At 34.4% G+C, this 12,760-nt stretch overlaps 1 long non-coding RNA gene across 3 annotated transcripts; it reads left to right on the top strand.

Annotated features, from left to right (window-relative positions):
- Positions 1-4,869: 4,869 nt before the first annotated feature.
- LOC110922729 lies at positions 4,870-11,025 on the top strand. Of its 3 annotated transcripts, none has more exons than XR_002583441.2 (3): positions 4,870-5,012; positions 5,540-5,605; positions 10,882-11,025. It is a non-coding gene; the product is annotated as an uncharacterized LOC110922729 (long non-coding RNA). The 3 variants fall into 3 exon arrangements; XR_002583440.2 differs by lacking the exon at positions 10,882-11,025 and adding an exon at positions 7,027-7,137; XR_002583442.2 differs by lacking the exon at positions 10,882-11,025 and adding an exon at positions 7,023-7,137.
- The last annotated feature ends 1,735 nt before the right edge of the window (positions 11,026-12,760 follow it).

Raw genomic sequence — 12,760 nt, 5'->3', positions numbered from 1 at the left:
AGGTTTCTTAGCCTGTTTACATCTATATATGATAAAATGGAAACCGAATGAACAGTCATTTACTATTAAATTAATATTAGAATTAGAATTTAGAATTATTTAAAATTAAAATGGAATGAATAGTAACATCATTAAGAGATGAGGAAATGGTATCGGGTATAGGTACCGGTCTCAAATTTACCAAACCGGTGTATTTTCGGTACCGGTTCTGCACAGGTATTCACCGTTTTTTACCCTCAAATACTGGTGCCGTACCAGTACCGACCGGTACCAAACCGTACCATACTAGGTATATTCGGTACCGGTACCCACTTTTGGGGATTTCGGTAACGGTATTTTCGGTACCGATTGGTACCGAGCTAATCAAATCCTGTAGCAACGCAGCAATGCAAGTAATTGCATCCTTTAGATTACTCTTCATACACACAGTAAATAAACTGTATTTCGTTTGAATGAGGTTTTATATACACAACAACTTATTTTGCTTATTTTTTTGTCTTTTTCTGTAATGAATGAATTGTAGCATGTAAAATTAACATGGATATTTAGAATACTGATGAGCAAATCGTATCAAATCCTGTAAACGAACCGGTATCGTATCGGTACCAAATTTACTATGCCAAATCATTTTCGGTACCAATTTGGTACCCGCCTTTTGGCGTTTTCAGAATCGTTATTTTCGGTTCGACACCGGTCTAGCACCATACCTGTATTTATTGATTTTTACCTTCAAACACCATACCGTATTGTACCGAGCATTTTCGGTGCCGGTACCTAATTTCGATGATTTTCCGGATCGGTACTTTCTCTGCCGTTACCGGTACCGAGCTCATCCATATTTTAACATGTTAACACCGTAATAACTGAACTGAAAACAACCGAATTTCCAACGTATAGGACGTGTGGGTCCTATTATTATATATTAGGTTATTTAAAATCGCTTTTTTATGACGGAGTGACTATCCTTACCACGTCATTTTATTTATGTTTTGATATTCGGTATCTGTTTACCGTTGCTGACACGCCTTTTGTAGTCATTTGGTCCCGCCGCAACGCGCGAACGGAAAATAACTAGTTTTGATTAAATTTCAAGTGGTGTCATTTAATTAAGATATTTAGTATTTACAGATATTGTCATTTGCATCACTATTTTTTACATATTACATCACTTAACCATAACCCGTTTATCTTTAAGCTTAAATGTAATTTATCGATTGATTTCCTTTGACCAAATATATCATGAACTTGAACCAAGGTATGTTGCGATGAAGATTGCTTGAACATGGGTACCACACCAAGACCTGTTGCGAAATCGAACCAAAACGATAGGAGAAAATGGTCGAAGAAAAAAGGGAGTTTGATTTTCATATTTGGACGTGATCGTTGGTGGTGGAGAGGGTATGGCGACAGTTGGGTGGAGGTGGAGATCTGAACCCAAGATGGAATTAACGAAGATGATGCCGTATGCTTAATTTGCCATTCTTTTTTTGTATTATTTTTATATAACTTATCTTTTCAATTTTTAAAACATAAAAAAAACATCTTTTGTAAATATCTTAGTTAAAAGACGTCGCCTGAAATTTGATCAAAACATAAAGGACGAAAAATACAATTCACTATTTATATATCATACACTACGCCTTTGTTCATCTTTGGGTGTCTAGGTATCCACCATAAGACTTTCCTCGATTGAATGAGCAAGAAGTATGTTATATTTTAAAGAGTAAAGTACAATTTCCGTCCGTGTAGTTTACACCCGTTCCCGCGTACAGTCCCTATTTGAAAAAAAAACAATCATTCCAGTCAATGTGATTGTCAATTGCAATCAATCAAGTCCCTGTTGTTAAATGTATGTTTAAATTCCTTCAAAAGGACTATAATACTCCCACAAGTTTCATTACCATATCAATTCCTGCTAATTTACTTCACATATTCCCTCCAAATTCAAAGGTATTTCCTTATATAGCAAATTTCAACCTAAAGCAATTAGTTAACTACATACATAATAGGTTTCATTACCAAATCAGAGTAACCAAAATCGATGGGTTTTGACTTTAACATGTTGAACCAGTTTGACTTGTAGAACTAGATAGAACTAGAAATGGTTTTGACCTCTGATTAGTCAAATTAGTAATAATAGTTAGTAATAACACATTTCTGACCTCTGTTTAATCAATTTCCAAACACATCTCTGCACTTGGTGCAACTGAGTTGATACTTGTGGTTTTGACCTCTGTTTAGTCAAACAGGTTTGAGCACTTAAAGGCAAACAAGTTTGATTTCTGCACTTGACCAGGTTAAAAGACAAGTTATCTAAGCAGAACATCCAATACATGTTCATTCCAATGTCCAAAAGCAATTACAGTTAAAGGCAGACATGTTAGACTATCTCATGCTCATTCCAAGGTCTAAAACCAAAAATTGTCAAATAAACAAACACCAATTCATGTTATCTACTGTTAAAACACATGTTATCTAAGCAAAACATCCAATTCATGTTACACAGGTTATCGAAGCAAAACTTCCAATTCATGGTCAAACACAGGTTTGACTATCTTAGGTTCATTCGATAGTTAAACATGAATATCTCAGGTTCTTTCCCTGGTCAAAATAAACATCCAACTCATGCTTAACAGTTTAGACTCTCTCAGGTACATTCCATGGTCTAACTAAATGTGCATCATTCAATCAAAACAACAATAAGCATAGTTAAATACCATCATTCAATCATCATTGTTAATTATCATCAGTCATACATCATTGTCACATACCAAAACATGGGACACCCCAGATCATTCATCCCACATACCCGAAATTTGTTCAACCCATAGTAACCCATGTTAACTATTCTACTTAACCTAATAACAACTAAATACTAATAGATAGGTAACACTGATCATGAACAACAAAAAACCAATAAATGACTGTAACACCCGTAAATTTTCGTCCAACTATGAGACGACACGTGTCCCGAATCTCCAACTAAGGAGAGAGAATTTTTCGTTCAACTATGTAACGATACATGTCCAATCCTCCAATTGATCCCGACTATCTGGAGGGAGGAAGGATCCATGTTGTACATTCATTAAAACGTGTCCCGTATCTCCGACTGATCCCGACTCTAGGAAGGAGATGGACTATAATTGCCAAATGGAAAAAAGAATCAAAGTCCAAGGACTAAAGATGTAAAATCTCAAAATAACATTCCTGGCAACCCCATACAAGTCGTAAGCCATTGGGGCTTACGAACCGTAAGTTGCTTAAGAACCTGGTGCGCTGAGGTCCTTACGGACTGTAAGCGGTGAACCCTTATGGTCCGTAAGGGACCAAGCTAGCAGATTTATGCTTGCTCTCCGAGGCTTTCTGCATAACTTGACACCTAGCTTCGAATTACCGCCATTTTCTCTGGTTCTTACACATCATAGACACTTGTTATCATCCTAGAACATGTGGCAACACATGGCATGATCCTATGATCATTTAGCAACTATAAATAGCCTCCATATTTGCACTTTGTTCTTTGCTCATTCACTTCTCTTCTCACATATATTCTTGGAGCTTGTTTCCATTACTTAGAAGCCTCCTATTGAGTTCTGAAAGTGCTCTTCAACACTAGTAAGTGCTCTTCTTAGTCTATTTCATTTTATTAGACTAGTTATAAGCCAAAAGTCAAACAGTTTGACTTTCTGTTTGACTTTCGGTTATGACCATTATGGTCAAGCCAATGTTTGATCCAAACATGGCTACGTGATCCTAATAATGAAGGTTATAATCCTCTGAGATTATACCTTCTAAAGATCACGTTAAGTAGGCGAAATGACGAGTCAAGTTTATATTAAATAAAAGGTCAAAAACGTCAACTTTGCGAATTGCGCTAGTTAAGTTTTTAACAATCAAAACCTTAAGTTTTGACATCATATCAGTTTATAAAACATATTAGGACATTTTTAAACATGTCCAACTCATCATTTCTTGTTTAGAGCTTAATTCTATATCGAAAGTCAAGTAGTTTGACTTTTGCTTTGAGTTTCGATTCTGACCCGTTTGGTCAACGTTAGAACTTGTTTAAAACTGATATTATGACCATATTAGTATAAGGTATAACCCTTAGAGGTTATACCTCTTGGTCATGTTGTTTGGTAGGTTATAGGACAAGTCTAGAACTTATACTTTAAAAAGGACAATTATGCCCTTTTATCCTAAAAACTAAAGAAATGGTTTTCAAACTAAGGTGACCAATATTCTGACTTTAAAATAGAATATATAATGTTATAAAAAGTGTTTTGACACCTTAGACTTGTCATAAGACCTATCTAATCTTCCGAACCCGCTTTTACGTGCATAACTAGTTATACGAACCTAGTTCGTATAATTTAGGCGTAACGGGTCTATATATTTCAAAACCATTCCAATTAAGAGTGTTGGTTAATTGAGCTTTATCCAAGGAGTCATTGCACTCGGATAGGCATAAATGTAACACCCCAAAAACGGGTTTGTTAATTATAGTAAATTAACCAAAAATAAACGGGTAAAATACCGTTAGTGGTAAAATTAACTCGGTGAATATTAGAAATTAAATAAATAAACCTAATATTAAATAGAAAGGGAATAAAAGTTGTTGAGGAAAACAAGTATATAGAAGGCCCGAGTTAACGGGACTTAAAATAAAACGAGTTATAACTTCCCCGAACCCACCAAGTAACTAGGAATATCAACCTAGTTAATTATCTATCTTAAAAACAACAAGGAAAGCTTGATAAATAACCCTTTCTATAACTTTAGAAACTAGAGGGGCTAAAAGTGGAAAGCTTGAAACTGAGTTATTAAAAATAACTTAAACACCAAAAATACACACACAAGTGTGTTTTGGTCGATACATATACAGACGCACAGGAGAAGGGTTCTCCTTTGAACCCTAAGTCACCAAAAATCAACCAAGTTCATGGGGCAAATCAAGTCTAAATGGAAAACCAAGCCGAAATTAGTGATCACCAAGCCTAGGGGATCACAAGGTATGTCAAATTTCATTAATTGATTTCATCTCAGATTCTTGATGAACTTATGAAATCGAAATTAGAGCTTGCATGATTGATGTTTAGGTGAAACTGGGATGAATCCATGTCTAGGAACAAACCCTAGTCGAAAAATTGATGAATTAAGATTGAAAAATAGGAATTTGATAACCACCCATATATGTGTAAGTGGGTTTTTATATCATTGTGATGAACACATGATTTAGTATGTTAAATTGCGAGAAAATTTATGTTATGATGCAAGATAGTGATATTGTTCATGAATATTAGACCAAGGGTTTGATTGTTGTGAATAAAACTTGGTTAAAAATTAATTAGAAGCTAAATTGATGAAAGTATGAAAATCATGCCCACAAGGTGTTTGATAAATTGCCTAAGTGAAAACATAAAGCTATAGAAGTATGATAAAACTTGAAAAGAATCATATGCAATGATTCTTGACAAAGTTTGATGATATAGATGCCTTAAAGTGGTAATTTAATAATTAATCGGGTTGTTCACTATAGACGACTCGAGCGAGAAGGCGGGTGATAAAGTCGGGAGCGATACGCGGCATAAAGGGAAGATCTAAGGTACGCGACTTGTCATCCCTTTACATTTATGTAGACAAGCTTAGTTAAAATATTTGTAATATTGATATAGCGAAAATGGTTGCGTTAGTATGTCATTAAGGTGATGGAATTCACTCGACAACAAAACGGTTCAAAATAAATAGTTGAAATATGTGCAATGATGATATAGCGAAAATGGTTGTGTTTGGTATGCCATTGAAGTGATGGAATTCATTTGACAACCAAGTGGGTCAAATAAATAATTAAAATAATAGCGATCAAAACAAAGACACCATTTGGTAAAAGTTATAACAGGTCGAACAATTTAAGAATATTGTCTTTTAAGAAATAAGAACTCATGGCGCGAACCGGAATAGGTTCAAGGGGCATGATGGTATTAATATACCATCATACGTTGATAAATGGTTATGTCGACTAAACGGGTCAAATGGTGAGTTAATACCATTTGACAATAATTTCTGACGACTACTTGTTGAGTTTTGTCTTCACAGGAAATGACATATGTTTGTGATGCTTTAACTAGAAAAATTAAAGCAAAAAGTATGTAAACGGGTCGATGCTATGACCCGAGCTAGGTACGCATATTTAGAGTTTTAGTAGAAGTGATATTTTGGTCAAATACTAGCGAAAGTCCTTTGTCGTAAAATGAAGGATTACAATTGACCAAAAAGCCCTTAAGGATTACAATTATTTAGGAACTTGTATGGTGATTATGAAATATGGGTAGATACTTTAGATAGGAAATTGCGAAGTGTGAAAAGAAAAGAGGTAGTTTTAGACTAAATTGCATAAATCCCCTAAACGGGTCAAAACGGATCTATGCGCATAGTTGCGTAATTCAAAAGAATTATGAACCCGAGCCAAAGAATTTGTGTTAAACGCATTGGAGCATGTATTTTGGTTAATTAGAAACAAGTTTGTGGTTTAAAAACTTGAACGGGTCAAAAGTCTTTAAAAATGAATTTTAAGCCGAGGGCTCGAAGCCTATTATTTTATGAATTCAGATGTTAATTTAACTCCATATGATGGGGGATTAAATTACGATTGCGTAGGAAAAAGAATAACTTAAAACGGACACTTAGATAGAAAGTTACGCTAGTTTAAAGTTGAGATTATGGAAAATTCGGAGCTGGGCAGAAATGCAGGAATTCAACCTGCAGCCGCTGGAAAACGGGTTCCCTCGCGGCACGCGACAGGGGACCTTAGCTCTGGCGCGACACGCGAGAGCGCTCGCGGGGCGCGAAGGATCCAAAGGAGTCTGTCGCGTGACGCGACAGACTAAGAATCGAAATTTTGTTTTTGTTTTCATTTGTATGATACTAGCACCTGTTTATATATAATTTAATGTTGTCAAAACTAACATTTATTGTGGTTTTGACCTTATGTGATATTCGTCTCATTTCGGATGCCGATCAAGCAAGAAATCAAGAACCGAACACAAACTTTTGAAGCTTCCGCGCTAATTTAATCTTTTTTTGACGATGTTTATTTTGTAAACATTAATTATATGTCGAATGTTTTAAACTAGTCAATTGGTAATCTTAGAACACCTTAATCATGTAATCTTAGTTTTTTTTATAACTAAGTTTTGTAATTATGCATTTTGGTTTTAAAATTGCGTATTTTATATTTGGGGTAACGTGTTTTACACGATAACCCTATGTGTTATTTTCAACACTTTACATGCTAGACCGTTAATGTATTGAATAACTTACCGGATTTTACGATCAAGCCTTGAACCGAACACCAATCTTTATCAAGAGCATAAGGTTTAAGTCCAAGCATAGTTTTTCCCCACCATACTTGAATCTCTTAAACCAGGGCTCTGATACCAACTTGTAAGACCCTTAGTCCATTTTATACAATTATCAAATAAATTTCGATTATAATAGTGTATTTAAAATTAAACATACACTTCAAAATGCGAGTTTGTTTAAACATTTTACTAAATAAAATATTTCAACATTTTGTAATTTAATTCGCCGTTTAAAACGTGACGACGAAACTATTTGCGGAAGCTTTGTTCTTTATGTTCAGTTCATTTCTGAGCTTGATCGTCTCCCGGTAACTCGATTAGTACCTATATTTCATAAAACATGAAATAAGTTAGTTATAGGTAGTTTATAACGCGTATAAACAAGTCCTAAGCACAAAACAATTAAAATAAAAAATTTTTACCAGACCAGGACCCCGTCGCGTCATGCGACGGCCCCTGGCCTTTGTCGTCGCGTGGCGCGACCATCTCTTTTTCCCAGAATGTTTGCATCTAAAAGCTGCATATTCCAGCCAACCCACATTTTACGGAAACGAGCATAACTTGCTCGTTTTTTATCCGATTTACACGATTCTTCTTCCTACGTGACCGTAATTTAATTCTCCATCATATGGAGTTAAAATCCAACATCCGGATTAACAAAAATTCAGACTTTTAAGTCTTCGGCTTATTACCCTTTTTACCAAATTTTGACCCGTTCGTGATTTTATCAAACAAATATGTTTGTTTGATCCTAATTTCACATGAACCTTATATTTACAATATTGTATATCATATTAGGTTCAAAATTCCGGGTTTATATACATTCTTAAACCCGTTTTTAATTAAATGCTTATTTTGACCCGTTAAGGGTATTTTAAGCCTTTTTCCGCATAACTCATGCTCCTTACTTCTTAGTATACTATGTCCACATTATTTATCAAGTAATCTTCCACCACAACTATAATTGGGGTGGATTTAATGTGGCGATCATTATATTCCGAGTTTTTACCCCTCGGATCGTTATTTTACGGCAAAGACTCCTATAGAGTCATTTGACCAAAGATTTACATCTTTCACTTTCTATACTTATTCTAAGTATTTAATTAATCATAAAACTTGTTTCCAAACAACTTTTAAAGGTCGTTTGCTCAAATTAGCTTATAAGGGCATTTTGGTCAATTTTAACCCTTTTATTACGACGAAGGACTTTTAAAGCCATATTTGACCAAAATCCCACTTTTAAAACTATGATCTTATATTTAAGGTCATTAGGTTTCAAAATACCATGAACACCATTTAAATCATTCGGTTTACTTATTTAAAGTACCCGAATGTCTATTTAACTTCATTTAACTCTTAATGAACCTCTAGTTCCAATTGAGTAGTTAACCTATTATACCTACCTGACTCGGATCAATATATTGACCCGTTTCGATACCTTGCCTTAGTAGCCGCTAAGCAATAGCGATGTAAATATCCATTTGATATTTATTCCTATAATCATATAACTCGACAAACCATTAGTCGATATTGTCAAAGGGTGATAATTTCACCTTTTGACCCGTTTGGTCTAAATGACCGTGAATCTTTATGAGATGATATTTATTACCATCTTATTTATATGACTCGCTCCGGTTTACACCGTATAGTCGTTTTCCTTATAAATCGTTTCTTTATTATTTTGACCACTTTATGTCTTATGTCATAAAGTGTCTTTCGTAAACTAACTGTTATCATCAACGATTGACCGATTTACCGGTTTTCCCTTATTATTTATATTGATCTACCTTATAAGGTAATCATTCAAAACTTGCTATTTATCAGTCATTATATGACTAAATAATCATATTAACTCTTTTTAACCATTAAACATGGTTTAATATCATTGTCTTTTTGTTCCGAACCGCACATGTCGTGTCGGAACATCATAATTCAAACAAGACTTATTATTTTTCATAACCTATATAACCAATAGGTATTTAATAAAAAAAGTGTAAGTTGTACTTACCTAGCATCCAAATTATGCTTTTCTTCATTCCTGATTCGTTTGACCCGCTTCATTCCCAAGCTTCCACCTAGCTTGTTAAGCGGCAAACTATCATTGTAATTTGTAAGATGGTTAGATTAGTCATAATCATTCAGGACTATTCCATCCTACGATCTTTATGTCGAAATTATCATTCGATCATATCATTGGTCATTTTGACTTTAAAGAGTCAAACTACCTATTTGACAAAAGTAATTACACGATGTAGCTTAACTACTCGTTTTATTACTTTTTCATTATACGGTAAGCATCCTTATTAGGCTACCGTTTTAACTACTTAGTTAACCAAGTTCATGTAATCGAATTTCATCAGTTTAACACAACATAGTTCATTTTTAACACATAGTGATATCATACATCATTCAATATGAATTTATCATTGATTGTTCACCTTATCATACTAAACTCATTACTTTGCAAGTATGATTATATACTCAAACACACTATTTGTTCAAGTATTTCCTCATTACTATCATATATGAGGTTTCTAATCATAATTATATCATCAAATTCATCATATGATTAATACCCACTTATCCTAGTGTGGTAATTCATCCAATCAATCAAATTATAACATCATGTGTATAATTTTCACTTAGGGTTTGGTTCCTAAGCATGTATACATCATTAATTCCATCATATCTTCAATAATTCATTCCTAATTCGTGATTATGATGATTATCCAAAATTTCTAACTTCACAAATCATCAAAAATTGACATACCTTATGATCCCCTAGCTTGGGTGATCATTAATTCACGTTCAATTGTGAATTTAGACCTCGTTTGAGCCTTCAATTTGATGATTATGTTGAGAGTTAGGGTTTGGCTCCTGGGGAGCTCTCTGAGATCGAACAGAACACACACACTGAGTGTGTGTCTTGTTTTGACTCCTTATTTATATTTTAAGTTTATAATTATCCAGATTTGGCCCCTCTTGTTTGGTTAGTTATTAAGTAGGCTACAACCTACTTATTTCTAACAATATTTTCCATTTATTAACTAGCTTAAACATTCCTAGTTAAATTAGTGGGTTCGGGGAATTTACGACTAAGTTTATTTCAAGTCCCGTTACTCGGGCTTCTATAAACTTTATTTTTTCTCAAAAGCATTCTTTTTCCTTTTTATTAAATATTAGGTTTAGCTATATAAATCCTAATATTTTCTGAGTTAATTTTACCACTAACAGTAATTTACCCGTCTTTTAATATTAACGTGGTTTGATTACCAAACTCATTTTCAGGGTGTTACATAATAGCGTGCAGGGGTAGGCATACCGACTGTAAGACACATTTTATTCAACTTTGGTATGTACCTTAATCATTATAGCACTGAAAATGACGGGCTCTGATCACTGGTTCCCATTGTATGACAAGTATATAAATCTGGTGACAAGAAAGAATCCCAAGAAATATTAAATGATTACCTACGAGTTTTCTCTATATATAAAACTCTTTTTGACGTATTTTCAATAGATTGAACCGCAGGTACCGAACCTTATAATAGGCTGGGAATCCGGGCCAGCTGGAATGAAGGCTAAGGAATTTGCAACTCCTCAAGCTTAAGGCTTATGATATCTAAAGCTCTGTTTATTAGATCAGGTCTGTGGGCTTATACTGAAACGCTTGTAAAACTTTTATATATATTCAAGCTTTTATTGAATTAAATATTTTTATTCCAATACTTCTGCTGCATTATTAAATTGTGATACTGTTATCAAATCGTCGTGCCCACCAGAAAATCGGGGTGTGACAATGACAGGCCAAAATAACCCATATTAACGGTTATACTTAGGCTAATAAATATGCATCATATGTACAACAAAAGATCCACCACCATAGTCTTCACAGTCGACGACGAAAACAGGGCTCCATCCAGAAGCCCTTTCATGTCATCATTAAGACCCAATATGATCCTAACATGCTGACTAGTCACCTTGGCCCTTATTCCAACTACAATTCCATGAAAAACATACTATGTTTCAGATTTTATACAAGACATGAATCACGAAATCAAACTTTAAAACCAAAATTGACATAATGTCGTATCGATAACGTGAAAAGTAATGAGAATAACATCGTATGACCTCATCCCATCGAAGATCAGGCTTGATTTTAGGGTTGGATTGTCGGAGCTGTGATGTCGCTAGAGGGGTTTTTCAAAGTGGGAGGGTTTTGGGGAAACAAGGATTGAAATGTAGCTTATAAGATAAGTTTAAGGATTAAAAAGGTGTACAAGGGTCAGATGTGGGTGAAATTACCAACCTGCCCTTCACACTATTAACCAAATAGATGGTCAACTAACGGAAGTTTAAACTAGGGACTTGATTAACTGCAATTGACAACCACATGGACTGGAATGATCGTTTTTTTTCAAATAGGAATTGTATGTGAGAAAGGGCGTAACCCATAGGGACGAAAATTGTAATTTACTCTATTTTAAAACGCAAGAGATAAATGAGTTGGGCTGAGCTCCCTAAACTCAAACTTAGCTTACACAATTCAAATGAAAACTGACTTTGGCTAATATTGAAATTTATGTCAAAAGCTTGCGATCGGTTGCTTAATAGTTTTTTAAGTTAAAGCTCAACTTAGACTTAACTCGTTTATTATTACTAGAGGGTTGTCAGCACAATGCGGTTGGGACCAAAAATACTGGTAATCACGTGACATGCTAATTTTTTTCTTTCGAATTAAAACATATATATATAGTAATACCAAACTCAAATTAAAGAGAATAAAATACTCATTTTTATGGTGTAGTTTGTTTTAATAGAAGAAAACTAAAGGAAATATACCAAGTGTGGGAGCAAAGGATATATTGTTAGGACATGCAAGGGTGTTTGTGTGTGTATAGGGGATTAACAAGATTAGTGGGGTGTTTGTTAAGTTTGTACCTTGAACTTGGAATGTTTCTTTATGTTTTGTACTTTAAACTTGGTTGTTTTTTGTTTGGTACTTTTGAACATGTCTCAGCAGTCTATGTAGTTTATGTCATGTATTTTGAACATATGGGAATTGTAGTTTATGTTTAGTACTCTATACTTGTTTTATACAACTTTATCTTTTGAACTTGTGGGCAATCTTGGTTTAGGTTATGCAGGAATAAGTGGTAGTTGGCCATCAGTTTTTGCAGGATTATGGTATGTTGGCCAACAATAATGTAGTTTTGGGAATGGTATTTGATGCATTTTTATGGGCCTGTTAGTTTTATGTAGTTTTGGCCAAATGTGGTTTATGTAGTTAGTGTGGTTAATGTGGTGCGTAATATAATGTGGCCAAATGTGGTCTATGCAGGATTATGTGGTATTTTTGGCCATATTGATCAGTTTTGGCCAAATGTGGTTTATGCAAA

This window comes from Helianthus annuus, chromosome 9, assembly GCF_002127325.2.
Source record: "Helianthus annuus cultivar XRQ/B chromosome 9, HanXRQr2.0-SUNRISE, whole genome shotgun sequence".
Taxonomy (NCBI): Eukaryota; Viridiplantae; Streptophyta; class Magnoliopsida; order Asterales; family Asteraceae; genus Helianthus; species Helianthus annuus.
Note: the sequence above shows the minus strand (reverse complement) of the source record. Positions and strands in the feature narration are given on the sequence as shown.